We start from the raw sequence: 12,435 nt of genomic DNA, 5'->3' as shown, positions 1-12,435 counted from the left end.
CATCAGAATGATTGTTAGTTCATGAATTTGCCTAACCTTTGGCTTCAAACAGCTTTGTGACCAAGTCGATAATTTTTGGCAAATTAAGCAGTTGAGTTTGATTATTCACAATATTCTGCATGTGCAGTCTTATTGCCGTCTGCATAGACAGAAGTAGGACTGCTTTGAGATTTGGGCTGATACAGGCAGATAAAGCCAAACAAAACAAAAAAAAAAAAAAAAAAACCATCAAAATGTTTGAAGCCGCAAGCACAAAGATCAGGCAAATCCATGTACTACACATCATTCCCGTGGTAGCTGAATGGTCGTGGTGCCCTTTATTAATTTTGACGGGAATCTCCGTGGTGGTGCTTTATGCAAAGAAGGCTTAGGGAGCACCTTTTCTCGTTCCCTGTGAAATAAAAAAAAGAATTTGTTTGCGCTCTTTGCTCAAGACAGTGCTCAAGTTGTTCAAGATGTATGGCGTCTTAGTGCTTTAATCCTTGAAAATACTTTGAAAAGGCCTTGAATGTCCTTTCATTTTCTCCAGAAAGGCTGCTATGGGCCCTCTTTTACACATTTTTTCAGAAACATTGGGCCTACTGGTAGAAGGCGTTCTGGCTCAAGGTGGTTGCAGTTTATTGCCTATGTATTAATGACATTGGTTTCCGAGGCTGTAAAACTGAAGTGCCATTTAAGGTGGAGATTGGCACCTTCAACGAAAGGTACTTTTTGTTGAAGCACCTTTTGTTGCAGAACCCAAACTCTGTAAACTTATGACCCCGCCTGTACAAAGAAGGTTTACGAGCCTTTGTGCATGGTTCAATGGGATTATTTTTTGTTACTTTCGTTGTATTCTTTGTTTGTTTTTCTTTTTGGTTCATAATTTTATCTGTTTAATATTATTTGCATGTGACATCGAGCACAGTCATTATTTTGGACTCCAAGGTGTCTGGGTATAGACGCCGACTACAGGGGGGCTTCCCCCCCAAATATTCCAGGAACGCCCAGCAACACCACAGCCTACCCCCCTTGTTCAGGTGTCATTACCAGATTTCTGTTACATCTTTTGAGATTAAATTTTAAGTTGCCACTACCTTTTCACTTAAAATTTTATTGTGGCTGAAAGTTTACTGCATCATTGTTGGTGCTGACGTGCACGGATTTTAATGCATACTTTCGTTTTATTTCTGCAAATCCTGACAGTGGGAGGACAAGTGCATTAGAAGCACCAGTGGTGTCCTACCTCATCCGTAGTTTTTCCCTTCGTGTTTTTTTTTTAAATTCCCACTGTGAACACCATGCAGACACACAATATGTTTAAACGTATACACAAGACAAAGTTTATTCTATTTTTTAAGGAGAAGTACCGTAAAAACCGGACTATAGGTCGAACCGGAATATAGGTCGACCCCCCAACTAACCGATTCTAAAAATGAAAAAAAATATTTTTCAATGGCAAAGGTACCGAAAGACACCCTTACCTTTAAACAAATGCGACTCAGCCGGTTGCACAATGTTGACAGTATTTATTTAAATGCTGCTCCATATCGTGATGATAAGGTGGTGACAACACGCGGGTCGATGGTCACACGATACAAAGCCCACGGCAACCTCACGGGTTGCCGTGGGCTTCCGTGTACTCAATCGCCTTTTTCTTCAAGGCGACGGTGAATTGCCGTCGGCTTCCGCTCATTTTGAAACAAAATGTGAAAAAGCAGCCTCAATGCTATGGCGAAGGCCACTGTTTACTTCATATGCCCATTGTTGCAAGACTTCCGCAGTTTTTCCGCCAACGTCCGGTATATAAGACGAGGGTCGACTTTTCGCAATGGTTTTTTGAAAAAAAGTTCGACCTATGTTCCGGTTTTTACGGTAGGTAGCCAACTAACAATTATTTCTAATGGTATGGACAGCCTATGAGAATCAATAGGAGTCATGCACAGCAGCGCTTATACTTGGACTCACAGTAAAAGAAATTTGAGATCTGCCAGTCTTTTGGTGGTGCAAGGGGACTCTGCCTGTGAAATTGAACTGCCTCTTACTATGAGGTCTTGTAAATATATATATATATATATATATATATGTCATCACTTCAGTGAACAAATCTTCAAGGTCAGACGAAGTTCCTTCAAGTGCAACTGTTGTTATATATATATATATATATATATCGAGCCCCTCGGTTTCCCTTCTCTCGTTTATATATGTACATATATTGATGGGGTTCGGAAAGCTGGTCGGGTCGGTCTTGACGTGGGCCGCAGTAGTTGCTGTGCAACCATGATATTCTGACTGAGCACGAGTTCTTCAGAATGCAACTGTCAAGGAAAGGGATCCAACTGACTGGGGCAAGATGCCAAAGTGCCTTAGATTTAGGTGCATGCAATAATTAATGTCGGGCTGTCAAGATTTCCAGAGCCACCACTATGGCTTCCCTTACAGTCCATTGAGCAGCTTTGGAATGCACAGTCAGTCGATCTTGGCACGAAAGTTATAGTGAAAATTTTTTTCCATGAGTACCCACGCCTTTTGTGATTGTGCTTAAGCTTATGTGGTGAAGTCTTGTGGCGAACTCAATGGTAGTTAAGACATATTCAACTGGTCGTCATATTAGAGCTCTTTGGCAGCGATTCAGTGGTCGTGCAAGGCGGCAACTAAGCTTTACTGAGCGCATAAGTGCGGGCTTAAACGGCGATAATCAAGCACGAATAAAGCTATTTGAGCCGTTGGTTTTTATAATACAGCTTTTAAGGGTGTATTTCACGACATTAGTACCACTACCAGAGCACTCTGAAGCGACCACTCGTATGTGGGTCATTAGATGTAGGCAGTGTTCTAGTAACATTGGTTGCAGGGCACTATAAGACTGGAGCACCAGTTCCTGCTGCTTTCTGGCGTGAGCCAGCATGCTTAGTGTGCTTTCCATGTGGAAATAAGGAATGACACTGATCTCATGATATCGATGCTACTTTATTTAGCGAATGCCGCGCATGCTGCGTTATAAAATAATGAAGTAGTTTGGATTGGTAAGGGCAACACAACAAGCACAACAGGGAGATGGAAAGAAATTGGATCGCGGCCATTTCATTGGGCGGCAGGACAGCTGACAAGCAGCGGCGGCGATTAGGTGGCAGTTAGCAGAGTCGAATGCCACCGTCATCATGGAAGCTATGCGGCGATGTCTACCAGATGCCAGATGATCGTCCTCCCGGTGGGTTGTGCACACGGATGGCAGCTCTCGAGCCTTTGTCGTCGTCGATCTGGGCACCTGGATTGGAAAGAACGCACTATTACAAAAAGAAAGAAAGGGCAGCTATTTAACAGAACTTGATGAAAGAGTTCTATCTTGTCCTAATCCCTTTTTGCTCTCCATACATTCATGAATGCTGACCATGCAACTCGCCCAACATGCTGTAATGCTGGAGTCCTAGAGAGGTTGGAAGGAAAAGGTAACAACAATTAGCTGTTCAGAAACAAAACCATCTTTAAGTTTCTATTTACATAGGGCTGGTCTGGGACCCTCACCAATTTGTTCTTTTCGGAGGGAATATGAGACCGTAAAAAATTGCTTTTTCATTTCTTGGTCGAGGAACTTGAACTGCTACGAATTTATCATTGGGTGCCTCGACTCTTGGGCACAGCGACGGGGAAGGTTTTCACTGCAGAATTTCCTCGTAGGATCAATGACATTTAAATGCTAAATTCAAAATTTAATGTTTTGTTTCAACAAAACTGATATTTTTGTTTTCCACTTAATCCCTACATTCTCCTAAATTAATTCTTCCCACATGTCTCTGTTCATTCTAACATATCTGTACAAAAAGCTTGTTTTCTTATTTCTTACATTTCATATCTGGCCATTCCCCCAGAGTGGGTGCGCCAATACATTTACAAAACCTGCACACTGCACTAGAAAGTACTCTACGAACAAAACGGCAATATTATGCCTCAATTCTGGCGTGCGAATTTAAATGTGTAGGGTCCAGAGTGCTGCCAGTAGAATCTGGTTAACTGAATCGTCGCTAAATCTGATAATTCAGCCTTGCCGTTCTGTAAGAGAATCGAAACAGACAGAATTTAATCAAAAGACGGAAGTCAGAGCTCCACCATGCTCCGCAGGCTCTGAGACCGCCAGCTTACTAAATTACAACAAAGTTCTGCATGTCACGGTGATCGATAGTAGCGTTTCGCTACAGCCACTGTAGTTTCGCCTTGCGTACAGCAACGTGCGCCATTTTCCTAGCGCCATGCACATCGCGCACGAGCTCAAACACGCGATGCGCTGATTACCCGAGATCGCTTCGGCCAGGCTCTTTAAGAGGGCGCCACTTTCTCACATGCGGTTAGGGCAACGTCAACTTGTCGCTAATGCAAACAACGCCTCCTATAAAGACTGGAGGCGTTGATGCAAACCAAAAGAGGCATTGTGCAAACGAACATGGAGGAAGGAAAAAAATTTTTACCTCCATGCAAACGAATGACACCAGCTGCAGCTGGCGGGACAGAGCTAAAGTTGTCCATACTCTAAAAACGTAAATTTCGTTTGTTTGAAAGGTGGCGCCGCGGCGCGGTGCTGTGGCTCTTGTGGGCAGGCTTGTAGATATATCGGGGGTGGTCTTCTTCGCTCCTTTGCCACTTTCAGCTTTCGCTTTGCGTTTGCGCGCCGAAAGTCAACTGAGTTGGGAGTGTGTGCCGGTTGTGGATCGAATGGACGTGGAAAGTGAAGCTTCTCGGCTGCATGAAGCGTGAGTTACGGTAACAACGCAGCTTTATCTCGGCAAATAGCTTTTCTTCTTACATGCAATAAGTACATCTATTCCTTGAAAGCCGTGACACGCGATATGAACGGCCGCAACACGTAACGTAATTCGAGGTTTCGGATTACCATGTTCCACGCACGATAATTGATGTAACCTGTTTCGGACTGATCTATTTCGTTTCTGCAAGTTTATTTGAATTGTCTGCAGCGTTTTTCACTCATTTCGAAGGTGGTATGGAGGTCAGACTTCATGCTGCGAATGCGTGCGGCGCGATTGCGCCGTGATTTATTATAAACTAACACTGCTGTTAACTCAAGTCACGTCTTTTTTAGAGCAAATAAGTATTTAGCGCAGCTTGAACCGTGCCGGTAGATGCAATATATAGGCGTTCTGTTTTTTTTTTCTTCTCTTAAATGGTAGGCACACTTCTGCAACCTTGCAGAATTGCAACCAATTTCTAGAGAAACTTATTAATTATACAATAATATAATAATAATAAATATAATGCGTAGGATGGATAACCGGTGGACCGGTCATTAAAGTTACGGAATGGGTACCAAGAGAAGGGAAGCGCAGTCGAGGACGGCAGGAAACTAGGTGGGGTGATGAAATCAGGAAATTTGCAGGCGCAAGTTGGAATCAGCTAGCGCAAGACAGGAGTAATTGGAGATTACAGGGAGAGGCCTTCGTCCTGCAGTGGACATAAATATAGGCTGATGATGATGATGATATAATTAAGATAATCAAGTTATATTTTACAGTTTTGACGGAATGTAGTTGCATGATGCGAGTAAGAATGCTACCATTATAGTACGTGGGTTTGAATTTTCTGGGCGCAAAGTGCAAAAACATTTGTGTACTAGAATCTCGGGTGTTCAAAATTAAGCTGGAGCCGTCCCCTGCCGTCTCCCTCAGAGCCCATCATGCAGCTGTGGAACAAGCTAGATGCATTAGATTTTTTGGAGCCACTATGCCGACAGCCTTTTTGTTAGCATGTCTGCTGCAACATGTTTCCTGGTTCTTCGTTATGTACAAGAGCGCTCTTCACAATGTCGTGGCAATGTGTTAGAGATATAGATGTCACATATGTGGTGATTTGAAAACTTTTATTGTAAGAGATATAGATGTCACATATGTGGTGATTTGAAAACTTTTATTGTATGACGGTACACAACACACGTGCCTATATATATTGTCACTGACAGCCCTTTAAAGTTACTTGTATTAATTTACCAGTCTGTGGCATTTAGCCTAGATATTTCGCATATTACTTCTGCTCATCGTAAGTTTCTCAAACTCGCATTCTGTTCAGTGTTGTACAAAACTGCAAATACAGAAGGTTTTTAAGTTGGAGTTGGAAGTTTGAATGAATACTGAGCCTCTTTTTTTTTTTGTCTGTCATCCGAGCATTAATTCCTCAGTTATTTAACCAAATTTAAGCGCACCTCTTCATAGGCAGAGGCTGCAACAAATGAAGTGTTGAAGGGCACTTTTATGTGCAATGAAATGGGTTTAGAGTACATGTTCCCCGATGAAACACCAAGGTGACTGTCATTGATTTGTACAACCTAACACGCACAACACTGCTAAGGGATGATAGGCATTTTGACGTGCTGTTACATAAAAGGTATTTCCTTGTAAAACGATATCAGCCTAGTTGCTTGCCAACTTTTAACCCTTTAAATCTGCCTTTCAGGACTTGCTTTCATAGAATTTTGCTATTTCAAAGCTGTTTAAGTTCCACAGTGAAGCATGGCATATTTGATCCCCAGTATTATTTCGCATGGATTTAAAAATTTTCTCTTGAGTGTCATGCTTTGTGTTTTAATAACAAGTCTGAAGAGGTCTGCCTATGGTCCTAATTTAGCCTAAAGTCACCATGGAGTGTTCTAAGTAGCATCACAGCACTATGGATGAAGTGAGCTGCAGCCCGCAAAAAAGTGCAATTGTTGAGGACAACCATGCAATGGACAGGCAAAAAGAAAGCATGGAGGGTAGCCGTAGCAACGTGCCTTACACCACTGCTTGTCATCTTAGACCTTTTTTCTGTGCGGTCACAGAAGTTTAACTCTTTAAGTGCCCCTTGCATTTACACTTGAGGTTTGGCACAGTCCAGAAATGGCGTGAGGAGACTCGGGCAGCAAGAGAGCGATATCCATCCCCTTTTACAATGGCAGATTGTGTCAGTCTCTATAGGATGTGCAAGCAAAGGAGATTGAAGCACGCACAGGAGCCCCAACCATCTACAAGGGCAGGCGGGCCCGAGCGCCAACAGTAGGGAGATCATTCGTTTACTGTAGTGCCCAAACACCTTTTGCAAAACAAATGGGCCCACTATGAATAGAGAGCAAGCACAACTGCGAAATTAGACCGCAAGACCCTCATTGACTGTAGCATAAGTTAGGCATGTAAGCTTTTTAATGTGTGAATCGTACGCGCCTTTCAGTGGGCGTTGGCGGGCAGCAAGAATGCAGACGTGGCTAAAGACATGTTTCTTCTTTACCCAGTTTCTGGCTTTCACCTGGACTTGGCCCATTGCCTTGACGGATCAACCTGCTATCGTGCTGCACCAGATAAATGCTATCGCCCGCACCGTGCTGCTGACGGCGGCGGATGACTATCCAGTTCTTGTTTCCAAGTTCCACCTGGAGACAGCACCGGTGCTCCCTCTGCCCTGGTCAACCACATCACTGAGGACATCACCCGACGTGCTGTATTTAAGCGGCCGGGCATCGTACGCGCCTTTCAGTGGGCGTTGGCGGGCAGCAAGAATGCAGACGTGGCTAAAGACATGTTTCTTCTTTACCCAGGTTGGTACTTCATATTCCTTGCATTCTAAACGCTCGAGTAATCGCTGCTTGCTGCTCGTCCCACGCCCACATGTTTTGGTACTTTTGGTTGCGGATTGCTTTCAAGTATTGAAAATGTTGCTATTGTCCGGTGATGTGGAGCAAAACCCTGGACCCGATGAAGTTGACAAAGGCAATGCTGAAGTACTGGCTGCCATAAATGCTCTGGCGAATACGATGGAAGCACGGCACGCTGAAGTGATGTTTTCACTTGACGAGGTAAAAGCTAGTCAAAAACTATTGGAAGAACGAGTGTCTGACATCACCACGAGATTAAGAACTGTCGAAGAAAAAGTAAGCGCTCTAGAAAGCACTCACAATTTGGATGCGACCGAAGTTCATCGCGTTGCTGCTAATATAGTGCGAAGTGAAAATGCTGCACTGCAGGCACGGCTTGACGACTTTGAGGATCGTTCGCGCCGTGAAAACTTAATTATGTATGGACTGAAAGACAACTTTTCAGAAAGCTGGGCTCACACTGAAGAAGCCGTACGAGCTGTTCTTGCAGATCATCTATCTTTAGAACTTCCTGCAGACACAATTTCACGAGCGCATAGACTTGGCTCTTTTGTTACCGGCAGAAATCGTCCTATAGTTGTGAAGTTTGCATCGTTTAAAACAAGAGAGACTGTTCTAGCACAGAAGTCTAAACTGAAAAATACGGGAGTCGCTCTACAGGAGGACTTTTGTAAAGCAACGAGGCAGATACGTAAAAAGCTGATAGATTTCGCCAAGGCTACCACACAACCCTACAACCTAAGATATAATCGATTATATATAAATAAGAAATGCTACGTCTTCTGCAAAGAAACTGATAGCGTCTGTGAAATCGATTCCCCTGGCGCATTTGCATCTGTTAACTACGTATCTTCCTCAGATCCGCAACGCGTTGCTGGTTTTTCTCGGGCACATGCCTCCAATGATGCTACTACTTCCACTGTGCCACCCCCTCATAGTACTTCGACTTAGGAATCAGCGGCCGTTCAGGCGAAGCACATCGGCGACTATTCATTCCTTCTTGCGAATATCAGAAGTATATTAAAGAAGCGTGATACCTTATCATGTTTAATGGACACGTGCGTAGCCGATATCGTTGTTTTAACCGAGACTTGGCTGTCAAGTAAAGTTAAGAATTGTGAACTCTTTTCTTGTGAAAAGAAATATACAGTGTACAGACATGACCGAAGTGACCGATCAGGGGGCGGTGTTTTGATTGCTGTATCTGAAGGCATAAATTCTTACGTTGTCCCTATCCAATCAGAGCTTGAATTTCTCTGTACATGCGTTACCTTAAATCACCACGATGTCATTGTTTGTGCATGTTATCGGCCTCCGCTTTCTGCCCCCACGTTCTGCGATGAACTCTACGATTGTCTGAACAAAGTTGTGTCTCGGCACCCGAAAGCGCCAATTTTCTTATGGGTGACTTCAATTTTCCAGGTATTCAGTGGAACGATCTCAACCCCATTGCAACTACTAATTCATCCGAGTGTACAGCTTTCATTGACCTCTGTTCTACATTTAATCTTTCCCAGCTCGTACAAGAAACCGACTCGCGTTACCCCTTCATGTGCAAATGTGCTGGACCTTGTGCTCACCAACTATCCCGATTCTGTCTCTTCCTTAACCCTACTGCCAGGTTTAAGTGACCACCTTTCAATCCACTTTACTACGCCATCGCGCTCGCGCCGCAGATCGAAACATTCGAAAATAATCCGCGATTACGGGAGAGCAGACTTTCAAGCCATTAATACTGCTTTGGAACAGTTTATTGACGAGTTCTTTCCGCAGTTCTGGGAGCGCACAGTGCAAGAGAACTGGCGGTTATTTCAAACGCAAGTCAAAGCGCTCATCGATAAATATATTCCGCTGCGAAGAATATCTAGCAAGAGACGTTCGCCGTGGTTCAACCTATCGTTAAAACGCCTACTGAACAAGAAAAAGCGCATGTTCCGCCGCTGCAAGAAACTTATGACTGACAGAGCAAGGTTGGCTTATCAATCTATCGCCGCGGAATATAAACGTGCTCTCATCGGTGCTAAACACTATTATTTTCATTCAACCCTTCCTTCTTTACTTACTTCAAATCCTCGCAAATTTTGGAATGTTATCGGCATGCGCGAATCTGATGAAGTTCGCTTGAAGAACGATCGAGGACTCTTTGTCTCAAATAAACAGTGCTGTATCTTGCTCAATGACACATTTTCATCATGTTTTTCACACGTTGCACCAATAACCGTTCCTATTATTTCTGCACCTAACTTCTTTCAAATGGACCCTATCCTTATCGACTGGGTAGGCATTTCTAAACTCGTTCAAGCTGCGAAACTTTCATCGTCAGCTGGTACCGATGGTATTAACTACAAGTTTTTGAAAAACACCCAGACTTATTCATCCATTATACTGTCGTATGTCTTTTCGCAGTCATTGCAGAGCGCTACGTTGCCGGACGACTGGAAGGTGGGAAAGGTGGTTCCGGTGCATAAATCCGGTGATGTTCATAGCCCACAAAACTACAGGCCTATCTCATTAACATCAATTCCATGCAAACTGCTTGAACATATAATATATTCTAACCTAATGTTGCATCTCGAGTCGAACTGTTTCTTCACACCTAATCAGCATGGTTTTCGCAAACACCACTCCTGCGAAACTCAACTGGTTGCGTTTACCAATGATTTGTTTTCTATTTTGGATTGTTCATCATTCGTGGATTGCATTTTTTTAGATTTTGCGAAGGCATTTGATACTGTGTCACATCAACTACTACTTTTCAAACTTGGCAAACTAAATCTGGATCCTAATCTGATGAAGTGGATCGAGTGCTTCTTGCAGGGCCGTACCCAGTACGTTTCAATTAATGACTGTGACTCACCTGCATGCCCCGTAACATCCGGAGTTCCCCAAGGCTCCGTACTAGGACCTCTGCTTTTTCTAATATATATTAACGACCTTCCTGATTCCATTGACTCACAACTTAGACTCTACGCTGATGACTGTGTATTATATAGACAAATATCTAAACCTTCTGACGCAGCCACTCTTCAATCTGATCTGGATAACATCTCCACTTGGTGTCACACCTGGTCTATGAAACTAAATATTGGTAAGTGCAAAGCAATGAGAATAACGCGGACGACTAACCAGTCTTCATGCACTTACTTCCTCAATAACTCTTCTTTAACTTCAGTCTCTGATTATAAGTATCTTGGCGTATACATTACTGCCAACCTATCATGGAAAACACATGTCGCACATATCACTAATAATGCTAACCGCACACTTGGTTTCCTTCGCCGTAATTTTTCCATGGCTCCTGTGTCCCTAAAACTACTTCTATTTAAACTCTTGTGCGGCCGAAACTAGAGTATGCCTCTTCTGTTTGGGATCCCCACACCAAATCACTCATACAAGTACTCGAATCCATCCAAAATCGTTCTGTTCGTTTTATACTTTCTAATTATTCTCGTTCAGCCAGTATAACGCTTATGAAGAAAACATTAGATCTTCCTGACCTTTCCTTACGCCGTCGTATTTCTCGTTTATGTCTCTTTCACAAAATATATTTCACCAATCAATCTTTAAGGCAGTCACTTTTTATTACTCCCACTTACTTTTCATCCCGCATGGACCACTGGTTCAAAGTTGGCGTGCCAAGCTGCAGGACTAATCATTATTTTGATTCGTTTGTTCCGAAGACTAGTGCGGACTGGAACCACCTTCCTGCCTCCGTCGTGTCCATCGCAGTACCCGAAGACTTCAAGTCTACTGTATATGACCATCTTCATTAATCTGCCTACTACAAATGTATTCTTGTATACCCAGTTGTATTCTTGTATTCTCGTATTCTTGTATACCCACTCCTCTCTGTAACGCCGAACGGCCCTGAGAGTAAATAAATGAAATGAAATGAAATGATGACTTCATACTGCGGCCTCAGTGCATTTCAAACTGCGTCGATCATCGCAGTAAGGTAAGAATTGATTCATGTAACACGAAGTCCTTCTTTCAATCTGTCATCCCCCGTACATCTCAGAAATGGAACCACCAAGTATCGTAGCCATCGCAGATAACAAACTTCCTAGAAAAACATTAGCTAACATTGTATGATCAGGAGAATTATTAAGTTACAAGAACTCCCTACACTTGTTTGTTTTACTTTACTACTTTGTAACCACTCCCCTCTTTCATGCCATGTGGCCCTGAGGGTACTTTAAATAAAAAAATAAAATAATAAAATGAAGAGTGACTGCCAGAGTTTCAGTCAACATGAAGTATCATTATTGTTGTGAGGGAGCAAGTAGCAGCTTGCTTCATTGCTTCTGTTCTAGTCGTCATAGCTATAATGACTGGAAAAGAAACAAGTTGGGACTCAACACGTTACCTTCTCAGATTGTCATAAAACATCCTTAAAGCAACTGAGCTTGTATGTCAAATTTCTCATTCCCGCTCGGTACGATACAGAACTGTAGACTGCTACTTTCCTAATAGGGCTCACACCTCTCCATCTGGTAAACTTCCAAAAATTTCATGGTGAGGCACATAGTTCAAGAAGACCTGTTGTCATTATGGTGACAGCTGAACTTCTTGTGGCTTAGTGTGGGCAGCTTGCAGACCAATAATCTCTCTTTTGTCCGTCTTCCTGAAAAGAGAAGTGACAAAGCCATGACACTCATGTAAGCAAAAAAAATGTGGTTGATCCCTCTTATATAGGAATCGGTATAGAACACGAAAGTGAAACGTGTCTTCACAGAAGTAGTGTAATGTTTATTGCACATTGATATATAATGTCTATTGGTGTTTTGTGGCTAAAGCGCCCTTAGGCGTTGATGCACCCACGCTGACGC

At 43.1% G+C, this 12,435-nt stretch overlaps 1 long non-coding RNA gene across 1 annotated transcript; it reads right to left on the bottom strand.

Moving 5' to 3' along the window:
* Positions 1-2,930: 2,930 nt before the first annotated feature.
* On the bottom strand, positions 2,931-4,401 carry LOC119458424 (uncharacterized). The gene is made up of 2 exons (XR_005193508.2): positions 4,087-4,401; positions 2,931-3,247 (listed from the first exon to the last, which is right to left on the bottom strand). It is a non-coding gene; the product is annotated as an uncharacterized LOC119458424 (long non-coding RNA).
* Positions 4,402-12,435: the final 8,034 nt, after the last annotated feature.

The sequence above is a fragment of the Dermacentor silvarum genome, chromosome 7 (genome assembly GCF_013339745.2).
Source record: "Dermacentor silvarum isolate Dsil-2018 chromosome 7, BIME_Dsil_1.4, whole genome shotgun sequence".
NCBI lineage: Eukaryota > Metazoa > Arthropoda > Arachnida > Ixodida > Ixodidae > Dermacentor > Dermacentor silvarum.
This window is presented reverse-complemented; position numbering and strand designations above follow the sequence as displayed.